We start from the raw sequence: 11,586 nt of genomic DNA on the forward strand, positions 1-11,586 counted from the left end.
CCTGCTGAAAGGACGGGGCCCTCGCTCCTCTGTCCCTGGCTGTCACACACTCAACAGCAGGCTCTTTTCTGAGCCAATGGTGGGAAACCATTGAGTGCAGGGCGTGCAGGCATTTTACTGGACGGCAGGTTTCTTGGTGGGGTGAGCAGTAGGTGACCACACCGTAGCTAAGTCTGTAGGTCAGAGTTTCTCAGTCTCAGCATAAGTCACATTTTAGCCTGGACAGTTCTTGGTTGTGGGGTGCTGTGCATTGTAGGACGTTTAGTAGCATTCCTGAGCTACTAGATGCCAGTAGTATCCTCTCTCAGTTATGAGAACCCGGAACGTCTGCAGACGTTGCCAGATGTCTCTGGTTGAGAGTCGCTGCTATAGGTAAAGAAACAGAATTGTTTTCTGGATATCTCTTTTTGTGTTGCTGCATTTTGTTCTGGCTAAGCTCCCACCTTAAGCTTTTATAATACCATTTACTGGACCAATTAGTGTCTGTGATGGTGGGTGGTGATTTAAAATGAAATAGCCTCACTTTCATGCTCTCAGATTTGGCTCTGAAATAAAGTGATCTGAGCTGTGCCCCCTTCACTTTCAAGAGTGCTGAATAATGAGGTCTTTCTGCTGGGAATGCGATTATGCTGTTTCCCACCACTTAAAACTGTTTTCTCAAAATTTCTACCATGACTAGTGTAATGGGGTTGATACTGACAAAAAAATGTTACATTTTAAATGAGGGTTCTTTAATACAGCGCTTCTGACACTTTCACATGCCTGTACATCATCTGAGGATCTAGTTCTGAATCTGCAGATTCAGGCACTCTGGGCTGGGCCTGAGACTGCAAACCTGACAAGCTCCCAGGTGATGCCGGTGCTGCTGGTCTGTAGATCGCACTTCGGGTAGCGAGGCTCTCATAAGGACCACTTCTTGACAGTTAAAGGAAAATTGGCAAATATGTTCGGGTGGATGATGGAACACTCTGAGTGGGGGCAGCAGAAGGACTTTGGCAATCTGTTGTGTGGAGGGCTGCCCACAGACCTTTGTGTGGGTGGGACGTCAGGCCTGAGCCTGTATGTAGCCTCGCAGGCTGTCAGGCAGCAGAAGGACCAATGCTTGCAGCTACTTACCTGTCACTGTGAGGAACAGTTTAACAGGACAGCCAGAGACAGATGGCTGCACTCCCTGAATGGGCATCAAAGGGGCGAGCCAGCTCCAGAAAGGCAGCAGATTGGACCATTTTAAGCTCTGAACTGTTTGCTGGCTCCCTGGGTTATATCTGAGCAGAGAGAATTGTACTGGAGAACCAGCCCCTCAGGGCTTTGGTATAACTTTTTAGTTGCTCAGCTTTGCAGGGATGAGAGGCAGCCAGGCACACTCTCTTCTAGCACGGGATGCTCTCCCGGGGTATTGAGTAACATGAAAAGCAGTTGCTGCTGCACCGGTTACCCTGAAGCCTTTGTGTCTGCAGGACTGCTGGTACTAGGGAAGAAAGTGGGAGTGGGAGGTGGTATTGGATGGAGTGGGAGGTCATACTGGGAGCTGTGGGAAGTAAGACATCCCAAACTAGTGATGCGAATGAAAGTATGGAGTCCAAGTCACCCACTCTTATGTGCCAGGAGTCAGGTTTGGATATTAATCTCCAAGGGAGCCGTGTCTTTACATTGCTTATTAAACTAACAAGAAAAATTTTAAATAATAATTAATCTTATTATCCAAATATAACCATTATGAGCTTTTAGGCATATTTCTTTCTGGTTTTTTTTCCTTTCTGTATCTTTCCTTTTATTTTTTGTCTGTCTGTGTTAAAATTAGTTAATATTTCCATCATCCTGATGAAGATGTTATATTTGCACTATTCATAATTTTTCAAAATTAGAAGGGTGCCAGTCTATGAAAGTCTCTGTGGGACAGTTGAAATAAATGAGTTCTTACACTCTCCATCTAGAAGTCCAGAGATCCTGACTAAATCTTAAACCCCAAGCTCACTGGAGATTTGCATTTGAATCTTTGTTCCAGTTGAATGATAAGAAACACACACACACGCACACACAACTATTTCATAGGGTTTTAGCACATTTTTTAGTTCTTTCACACATCCCTCTAGCAAGAGAAAGTAGATCACATCCCTCTAGGAAGAGAAAGTAGATATCTGTAGTTTATAGGTGAGGACAAGAGAGTTTACAATGGTTTAAAGACGAGTTGGATATCCTGGTCCAGACCTCAGAGTCTTTGGACTTGTCTTTATAACAAGAGGTGAAAGAAGTAGTAAGGTTTGGGATGAGAGAACGTGTCACCTGCCTGAGCTGGGCATGCTGACCTATGTTTACTGACTAACATAATGCTTTGTTACAAATCACCCCAAAACTTTGTGAATAAAACCACCACCATCTTATTATGCTTACAGATTCTCTGGGCTAGAAATTCAGGCAGGGCACAGTGGGAATGGCTTGTTTCTGCTCCAATTATTGGACCAATTAATGAGCTGGAAAGACTTAAACTCCTGGGAAGCTGGAATCATCTGGAAACTTCTTCATTCTTATGCCTGATACCTGTGCTGGCATGACTTGATGGCTGGACTCAGCTGGGGCCTCAGGTGGACTCTCCATGTGGTCCTCCTAGCATGGTGGCTGGCTTTCTAGAGACCAACAGGAAACTGCATGGACTTTTCTAACCTCGCTTCGAAGTCAGATACCATCCCTTCTGTCACTCTCTACTGGTCGAAGCCATTGCATGTTTGCCCAGAATCATGTGAATGGGACATAGACCCCACTTCTTAATGGAATGAGTCAAAACATTTGTAACCACTTAAGAAAAAGGAAATCAACTGTTTAGTCCACATTATACCATAGCACTGATTCGATAGAAAATTAACTTGAGCAGAAGTCGGCAAAGCTGTATCAAGAATGAGTTCGTTATAATTTGGGACATAAAAGATGAGCTGTGTATGTTGTAAAGAATTAATGAAAATGACTGATATGAGTAGAAAAATTGAAGTGAACCTAAGAGCCTGGCAGTTGAGGAGTGGTTTAAATAAATTATGAAATACGTATGTTAGAAATACTATGCAGCCCTTAAAAAGAATGACATAGCTCTCTATGTAACGACATGGAAATATATCCATCTATCAAATGAAAATATTATTTATAGAAAAACATATATTCAATAATCCATTAACATTTTAACATAAACATATATGTAAAAATTTAGGAAGCAGTTTTAAAGGAATCAAATTAACCAATTTTAAATTAACCAAACTGTTAATCGGGTTTTCTAATGGGGAAAAGAGTAGGACTTTGGTGGCTGTTGGGCATGAAGAACTCACTTGATACTCTCTCTAGTTTTATGCTGTTTAAATTTTTATTGAATCAAGTATTCCTCTGTTGCTCTTACAGTATGAGTTGCTGTGTAATATTTTAACTTTTAAAATATATTAATTTGGCAAACATCTAAAAGTTATGAGAAGGAATTGCTTTCTTCCTGGGGCTGTTATTACACTTTAACTTCCTTGTATTTTATTATATGAACAGTTGTTGTGGGTGTAATATTTGTACAAGTAGACACTAGTGTGCTTAGCATGCACTGGAGTCACCAGAGAAATTTAAGAAAACCAGTCTTTTTGTTGATTTGTTTTGTTTTGTTCCTCTTCTCTTTACTGAGAAGTCTCCTTCTTGATGGCAGCACAGTTCTTGAAAGGTATGGTGATTCCAAGTGACTTTCGTATAATGGTGTTACTGTTTACAACTAGGAATAGACATACTCATGTTGGGTTGAAACATTTAAGCTGTATTATCTCCCAAATGGAATTAACTGTATTCATAAAATCAAATTGAGGAAATTCAGCAGCATTAGAAAAGATTTATGGCTTTAATAAGATTTAACCTGGTCTGTTTCTGACCTAATATTCTGGGTTGGGTTATTTGAATATCACACACCCCTTGAGCTCATAGAACAGGGTGGGAGTCAGAATGGAGATCTGGATCTGTGTTTTAAAGATATAAGATCCTCTGTTTATTTCTTCTGCTGTATAGCAACCCAGTCATATCTCATTTTCAAACAATGATATGATTTAAAATAATATCCTAATGAGAGCTAGCGAGAGTGACCCTGTGCCAGTGACTGAGCTCTGCCCTGGGCCGGCAGTGAATTGGGTGGGTACTTCCTGCCTGTATGGCATTTACCATTGAGTAGGATACAGAGAGACACCAAATAAGTGATTATGAGAGGACTAGATCACACTTTGTGAGATGCTAGGCTGGATGTTCTCTGTTCGCCCCTGCCAGTCCACCATGCTCTATGTCCTGGGAGGCAGGACATAATGGATGTGAATGGGCTCCCTGACCCTCTGGCTTTGAGGAGATAAGTCAGGGTATTTATTTTTTCTTGCTCCCTTTTTCCCCAGGCTGGGGTTGGAGGCAGGTTCCTCTGCTGAAAGCCACAGCTCCGGTCTGGTGGCCCTCTTCTGCTGTTCCTGCTGCTAAATTCTTGCAGCGGCTACTCCCTTTAGACCAGGGGAGGTGATGGCTCTTTGCTGTTGCTGGCTACTTGGTACCCCACAGCCCTTGCTCGTTTCCCTGAACTTGTAAATAAATAGTGCTTTCCTTAAACTCTTTTCAGTTACCCTGTTGGAGTACTATTTCTTTCCTGTCTGTACCCTCACTAATTAGATAACAAACCATTTTACAAATGAAAAAATTGAGGCTTAGAGATAAGTGAATATCAGAATTGAGATTAGAATCCAGGATATTTTATGTCAAAGCCTAATGCTTAAATTCAGTGCTTTACCATTTGCATGTAGTGACTAGGAGGTTCTCATTGTCATTCTCAAATTGAGAAGAAACCCAAGGGAAAAGTTTCTTATCTGTTAGATGTAACTATAAAGTTATGAGGCTAAACAAAAACTAGCTCTTACACATTTAAATAAGCAACATCCTTCAAATCAGCTTCTATAGTTCAGAGTTTTTTTGTTAATTTCTTTTAAGATTGCCATCAGAATCATTTTATCAGCCAGGAAGGAAAAAATAATCTAAAGCAATGAGACATTCTCTTTGCCACCTTATTTTCTAGGCTGGGCTCAAGATGAATACTGGTTGTTTGCAAATATGTGATCCATCTTTGAGGACCAACTTTCAGGATATTTAAAAGAAATATGTAATTGAGTTGAAGGACATTCCAGAAGAGGCATCTAAAAATGTGCTCAGCAATGGCAGCCAAGTTGGAATGAACATAGAGCTTCTCATATGGCTATTTTGAAGGATAGGATATTTACTCCTGTGTGCAGTCTCTTGATTTACAAATACCAGAGCTTAATCATGTTACCTGAGTCTCATCTCACTGCACCTAGACTCCGTATTCATTTCCTTGAACTGCAGAGGAACTCTAGGCTAAGTAGAATGATGGTGAGGGCATGCTGCCCATTACTGCCTTATAAGCAGAGCTGTCTTTGAGGCCACATAGCCTATTGGTTAAGAACTGGATCCTTGAGCCAGACTGCATTGGTGCCAATCCTGTCTCCACACATGACTACTCTGTGCCTCGGTTTCCTCATTTGATAAGTGGAAATAATAATTCCTGCCTCACACAGTTTTTGTGAGGATTAAAATAATTATGTAAAGGGCTTTGGAGAATGTCTAGCACAACTGTAAGTGCTCAGTAGTGGTTAGCATGTTTTCTTTTTTTTTTTTTAATCACTGTCCACCATCATCATTCATCTTCACAGTCTGGGACTCCCATTGATTCTTCTTCCTTCCTTCTGTGTTATCAATCACATTCCTTCATAGGTCTTATCTATCACAATTTAGTGAACTCTTTTTTTTCCCCCTGGGAAAAAAACAAATTAACTTTCTAAAGTACCTGCTTTTGAAGAAGTATGTCTAAGTCATGGAATAGGAGAAAAAGAACCAACAGAGCAAGAAGGGATTAAGAGCCTAGTGGGAAAATGAGCATGTTGGGAAGAGAAGGTAAACACTGTAAAAGCGCTGTTTCTTACAAAGCCAGTAGTTAGGATCCGGTGAGTCTCGGGCACATACATGTTTGTGCTGGTTTCTAGTTCTGCTTATGTTGTGAACTGGCCAGGTATCCTTTGCCATTCAGTTACTTACCTTTTGTGCCTCAGTGTCTTGAGCTTGCAAAGTGTTAATCCTGTTACTTCTCTACCTTCTGGATAACTTGGTGGACCAAACTGTTGCAGACAAGCATTCCTCTTGCATTGGACTTGTAAAAGATACAAAAACGAAAGAACTTTTGCTTCACTTAAGACAGTAAGCATGAGAAGTCCCCATGTGCCGTAAAGAGGGCATTCAAAGCCTGAGTGATGAATAGGAGTTGAAGCAGGACAGCACATGGGGAATGAAGTTCAGGCTTATGAAGAGTGGGAAGATGGTACTTAGATCTCCCTGCATCGACTCCAGGAATCAAGAAGAGCTGTCCTAGCCTTAAAATGGGGAGCAGAAAAACCCCACCTACCAGCTAAAGAATGACCATGAGAGGAAAGAAAGGAACTGGTTAAAAAACAACAACAACAAAAACTGGGACCTAAAGCCTGCATCACTCGATGAAGTGGTTGACTTCTCATCTGTGTGATCTGAGCCCTTCCTGCTAGGACATTAACACAAAGCCAGTGGAGAAGGTTAAGGGCACTATAAATAGAGATCGGGCTACAAGGCACTAGTTGATAATGTATCTACTCTCTCAAATTTTGTGTAGGTGATATTGTAATTCTTTTCTTGTTACCTTTCTTGTTCTCTTCTAATTAAAATGAAACTGTGGTATATTTGTTGCAAGAAGTCTTTCTTAACTTCCAGTAGTCTAATGTCATTTTTTCTTTTTCTTTTTTCTCTTTTAAGGCGAGGCAACCCTTGGTTGACCTCATAGATTGCAAGAACCTTGTCAGTTTACAATCCATTATTTTTTTATTTTTTTATTTTTTACACCTACAGCACCTGGTCTTCCTATGTGATCTCCCATCCAACTACTAACTAGGCCCAACCCTGCTTAGCTTCCGAGGTCAGACGGGATTGGGCTTGTTCAGGGTGGCATGGCCGTAGACTCTGATCTCATTTTCTTGAATGAAAATGGTTTCAAGGTAAAACTGGGATGTAATGTTTATAGTCTTTGTCATTATTAAGACCTATGGATTGACATAAGCCACTAAATAGCTCTAGTAATGAATGAGTAAGCTGTGTGCATAGTGTGTGTGTATTGGGAAGGGGAAGGAATGCGAGCCTTTCCTCACAAAGTAAACTGCATGGTGCAGCTGTCGAGCCAAAGGGCAGGCACGAGAACCCACCTGGCCACTCATGCTGCCTTCATTGTTTAATGTTGAGTGTGTGTAGACATCTCACCTTGCCTGAGTCACTACTCATTTGTAGCTTTTCTTCCTTCTTTTTTCTCCTAAGTTGAAAATTGTCTTACAATGTAGTACCAGGAGCAAAGAACAAATTCATTCTACTTGAATCTAAAGAGATATGAAAGAGAAGTTCAAATAACCATGGTCTGGTTGAGAATTGTTTTCTGGAAGGAGCTGTTCGTAATTTATAGTGAGAAAACATGTACTAGTTAATAATTTCCAGAATTTTAAATCATCTTATTGTAAAACATCGTTTTTATTTAATAGTTAATTTAATAAAGTAGATGGACGCAAAGGTTATGGTAGATGTGCAAACCTTAAAGTTCACCTTTGTCCCAGTTTATATAGAAGAGGGGACAGGGCTATATGTGGGAAAGTACAGGTTCTAGAACCCATATACCTGAGTCTGGCCTGCCTGGCACTGGGGCCTTGGGCAAGTCTCTAGCACTAAGAGCCTTGTTTTCCTCCTCTGTAAATTAGGGTTGTCTATCCAGCTAGGTTGTTGAATGATCAGTAGTTACATGTCAGGCTGCTAGCACAAAGCCTCGTAAATTAACAAATGGCAGCTTCTGCGGGACATGGCCTTTTATGTCTGACATGCACCCAAAGTTTTATCATAGAGCAGGTTTTTAGCTGTAGACTTCATGGCTGAAGTTGTAGCACATTTATTGGCAAACTCTAAACTGGTTTTATAAGATACTTGTATACAATTTGAACTCTTTCTTGACACATTTTATTTTTCTATTCCAAAGTCCTTTGGGTGCATTTTCCCTTACGTGTTGATTTTTCAAATGTAGGTATGAGATCGAATATAAAATCCACAAGCTTATATAAATAAACAAATGAGGAGAATTAGAGGCTCTTCCTTTCCGGAGATGGCCTTCTAGTAGTAGAAGGAGTAATAGGGTTAGAAAATCCTTAGTAGATGCTAACATTAGTGGATGAAAGTCTTATGAAGAAAAGGATATACATATAGTCTCAAAGTGTCTCTCCACAAATTGTTTATTACAAAGAGAAAAAGATTAAATGTAGAATGGAGAAACCTGGCACACATCACCTTAACCAAGTTAACATCACATAATATCACATACTGAGTTAACGTCATATAATGTCACGTACTGAGATAAACCAACGTCATGTGCCCACTGATTGGTTTTTGTAGAAAGTATACAACTTGACTTTTGGATGGTGTGTTTAACTGCCAAAAGTGCATAACTTAAATCGAATCATGAGGACACACCACACAAATATAAACTGGTGGACATTCTATAAAATTAATGGTCTATAATCTTCAAAAACAAATTCAACAAAGGCAAAGGCTGATAACAGTTTGAGATTAAAGGAGGCTGGTGAGACATGGCAACAGAATGCATGGAATAAAAAAGCTATAAAGGACATCACTGGGACAAGTGAGACTTGAATATGGATTGGAAAATAGCATATCAATATTAAATTTCCTGATTTGGACAGTTGTACTGAGGTCATGCAGTAGAATACCTCTGAGCTTAAGAAATACACACAAAATAAAATAAACTGCAAAAAAAAAGTAGAGAAATATCAGCCTTGGGCTAGAGGAGCTCACATTTGTCCTTATGTCTTTAGCTATTCTCTGCTTTACTCTTGTCCCAATGTGACCTTGGGAGAGGCATGGAGAATGCTAACAATAGAGAAAGGCATTTCCTTTGAGCAGAGGTGAAATACTATGTATATTGTGAATGTCTCATCATTATCTTTTGGGTGGTTGAGGAACAGCATGTAAAGAACTGATGAGAACACTAGGAGCCATGTTGGAGACTTGAATGTGATCATTATTGACCTGTCTGTTGAGTAGTTTGTTTAGAGCTTTATTTTTTAATAACCTCCAAGTGGATGGAATTATGAGAACAGCATTTTAACTTTTTGGAAGTATTTTCCTATAATTAAGCTAATCTTAAGCCATTAATACTGTTAAAGAGGAGACAAATTTAATGGTATTCCCATTTGGCAGATGAAGCAGCAAGACCCAGAGAGGATAAGTGACTTGCTCAAAGTGGTGCCTCCCAGGCCTAGAACCTTCATTCCATGGCCTCCTGGGACTGCTGCTTTCATAGACCATCAGTTCATAGCAATTTAAGAAAATATAAGAAAGCAAAAACATACCTTCTCTGGTATAGTTTAGCAGTAGTTCTTGTCTTGAAAAGATAATCAGACCTGAGAGATGTCATCTCTCATTTGAAACTCTTTGGTTCTGTGAAATTGGTTAACAGGGCTAAATTTGATTCAAGTTCTATGTGATGAGCCCCCTGGATATTCCCAAAGCCATCACTGAAAGGCCTCAGTGGTCTGGTGTCCTAAGGACCCTTCCAATAGTGTGTGAGCAACAGGATCTGTTATTCGGTTTCTGTATGAATTGATTGCCAAGACCTCCAGGACTGCTGTCTCACTTGCTGAGAAGCAGCAATGCAGAGCGGTTAAGGGCCAGGTGATGGAGCTGGGACACCAGCCTTTACGTATCGGCTCTGCCACTCTCCAGCTGTGGATTCCGGGCAAGGACAATAATGAAGACAACAACAATAATAATAGAACCTACCTCATAGGGTTGTTGTGATGATTAAATGAGTTAATATTTGCAAAAAAGTTAGAATAGTACCTGGCATATAGAAAATGCTATATAAGTGTTTTTTAAAATTGTGGAAAAAATATACATAACTTTACTATTAACTATTTTTAAGTGTACCATTCTGTGGAATTAAGTATATTCATGTTGATATTTAACCATCCCATCATCCATCTCCAGAACTTTATCTTCTCAAACTGACACTCTGCCCATTAAACTCTAACTCCCCATTACCCACTCCTCACAGCCTCTGGCAATGACCATGATACTTGATGTTTCTATGAAATTGAAGTAGTCTAAGTGCCTCATGTAAGTGGAGTCATACAGTATTTGTTATTTTGTGACTGGCTATTTCATTTAGCATAGTGTCCTCAGGTTCATTCATGTTGTAGCCTGTGTCAGAATTTCCTTCCCTTATAAGTCTGAATAATATTCCATTGTGTGTATAAAGAACATTTTGTTTATACATTCACCTGTTGATGGGCACTTGGGCTGCTTCCACCTTTGGGCTATTGTGAATAATGCTTCTGTGATAATGGGTGTATAAATATAGGTTCAAGTCTCTGCTTTCACTTTTTTGGGGGCATATACCCAGAAATGGAATTGTCGAATTGTGATAATTCCATGTTTAATTTTTTTAAAGAATCGCCACTGCTTTCCTCAGGGTTGCACCATTTTACATTTCTACCAGCAATGCACATGGATTCCAGTTTTTCCTCATCCCCACTGACACTTGTTATTTTCTTTTTTTAAAAAATAAGCATTTTTACAAGTAAAACTATTGGACTTTATTTAACAACCAATAGTCTTAATATTCAGTGTCTGTTAAGTTGTTGCCTTAGTCTTAAAGAGAGCATGGCATGGGTAAAAGATTTGGATTAGAGAAGATTTGGGAAATCTGGTTAATCAGATACTGGTTAAATTTTTATGAGCAAAACTTGTACTTGAACCCTTATTTTGTGTTTCATGCTCCCCCCGTCTCCCCTCCCTCACTCCTGCCCAGTACTCCCACTGCACTATATTTTTAAGGAGAAAGGCAATTCATAACAAATAAGCTCATGCCAAGAACTTATTTAGAAGCAAAGAGCTTTTTGGTTTATTTGCCAGAGTGTATAGAGTGGATTTGCTCAGTTTTATCGACCACATTGGAATAAACCTACCTCTGAAGAAATTTGTACAACTTGAATGAAGAACAGACTTGGAGTATCCAGTGTAAAACCAGTCCATCCCTGAAAAAAGATGTGGAAAAACAGATGGGATGAAAAAGTTGTGTCTCCTCATTGACCTGCAGTTTTCCCTCTCTACATGCTTCCCTACTTTGTGAACACAGTGTCAGTGGGTGCTGCCTGCACCGCTGTTAGGATGGTCCTGTCATTTCCAGTCCCACAGAGCCCTGTGGATTGCCTCCAGGAGTGGTGATAGAGGGCATAGCCTGACCCTCGAGTGCTGCAATGAGGGGCTTCCCAGAATGACACCTGCTGGCTGGTTCTCTAAGCTGCCTACACATGCGCAGCCACTTGTGAGCTAAACTGGGTCGATGCTGGTTGCAGAGGAAGCCACTTTCACTGCCTGAGACTCTGCACTGATAAACAGGGTGCTGGTGGTGTGCGGGCCTGTGTAGCCCGCAGGGTACACATGGCCCATCTACTTGGAATG

The 11,586-nt window shown here is 40.4% G+C and overlaps 1 protein-coding gene and 1 pseudogene across 1 annotated transcript in view; one reads left to right on the forward strand and one right to left on the reverse strand.

Annotated features, from left to right (window-relative positions):
- Positions 1 to 11,586, forward strand: part of IQGAP2 (IQ motif containing GTPase activating protein 2) — a 250,314-nt gene that overhangs the window by 18,064 nt on the left and 220,664 nt on the right.
- LOC112480746 lies at positions 6,916 to 7,034 on the reverse strand (annotated as a pseudogene).

The sequence above is a fragment of the Pteropus alecto genome, unplaced genomic scaffold (genome assembly GCF_000325575.1).
Source record: "Pteropus alecto unplaced genomic scaffold, ASM32557v1 scaffold20, whole genome shotgun sequence".
Lineage (NCBI taxonomy): Eukaryota > Metazoa > Chordata > Mammalia > Chiroptera > Pteropodidae > Pteropus > Pteropus alecto.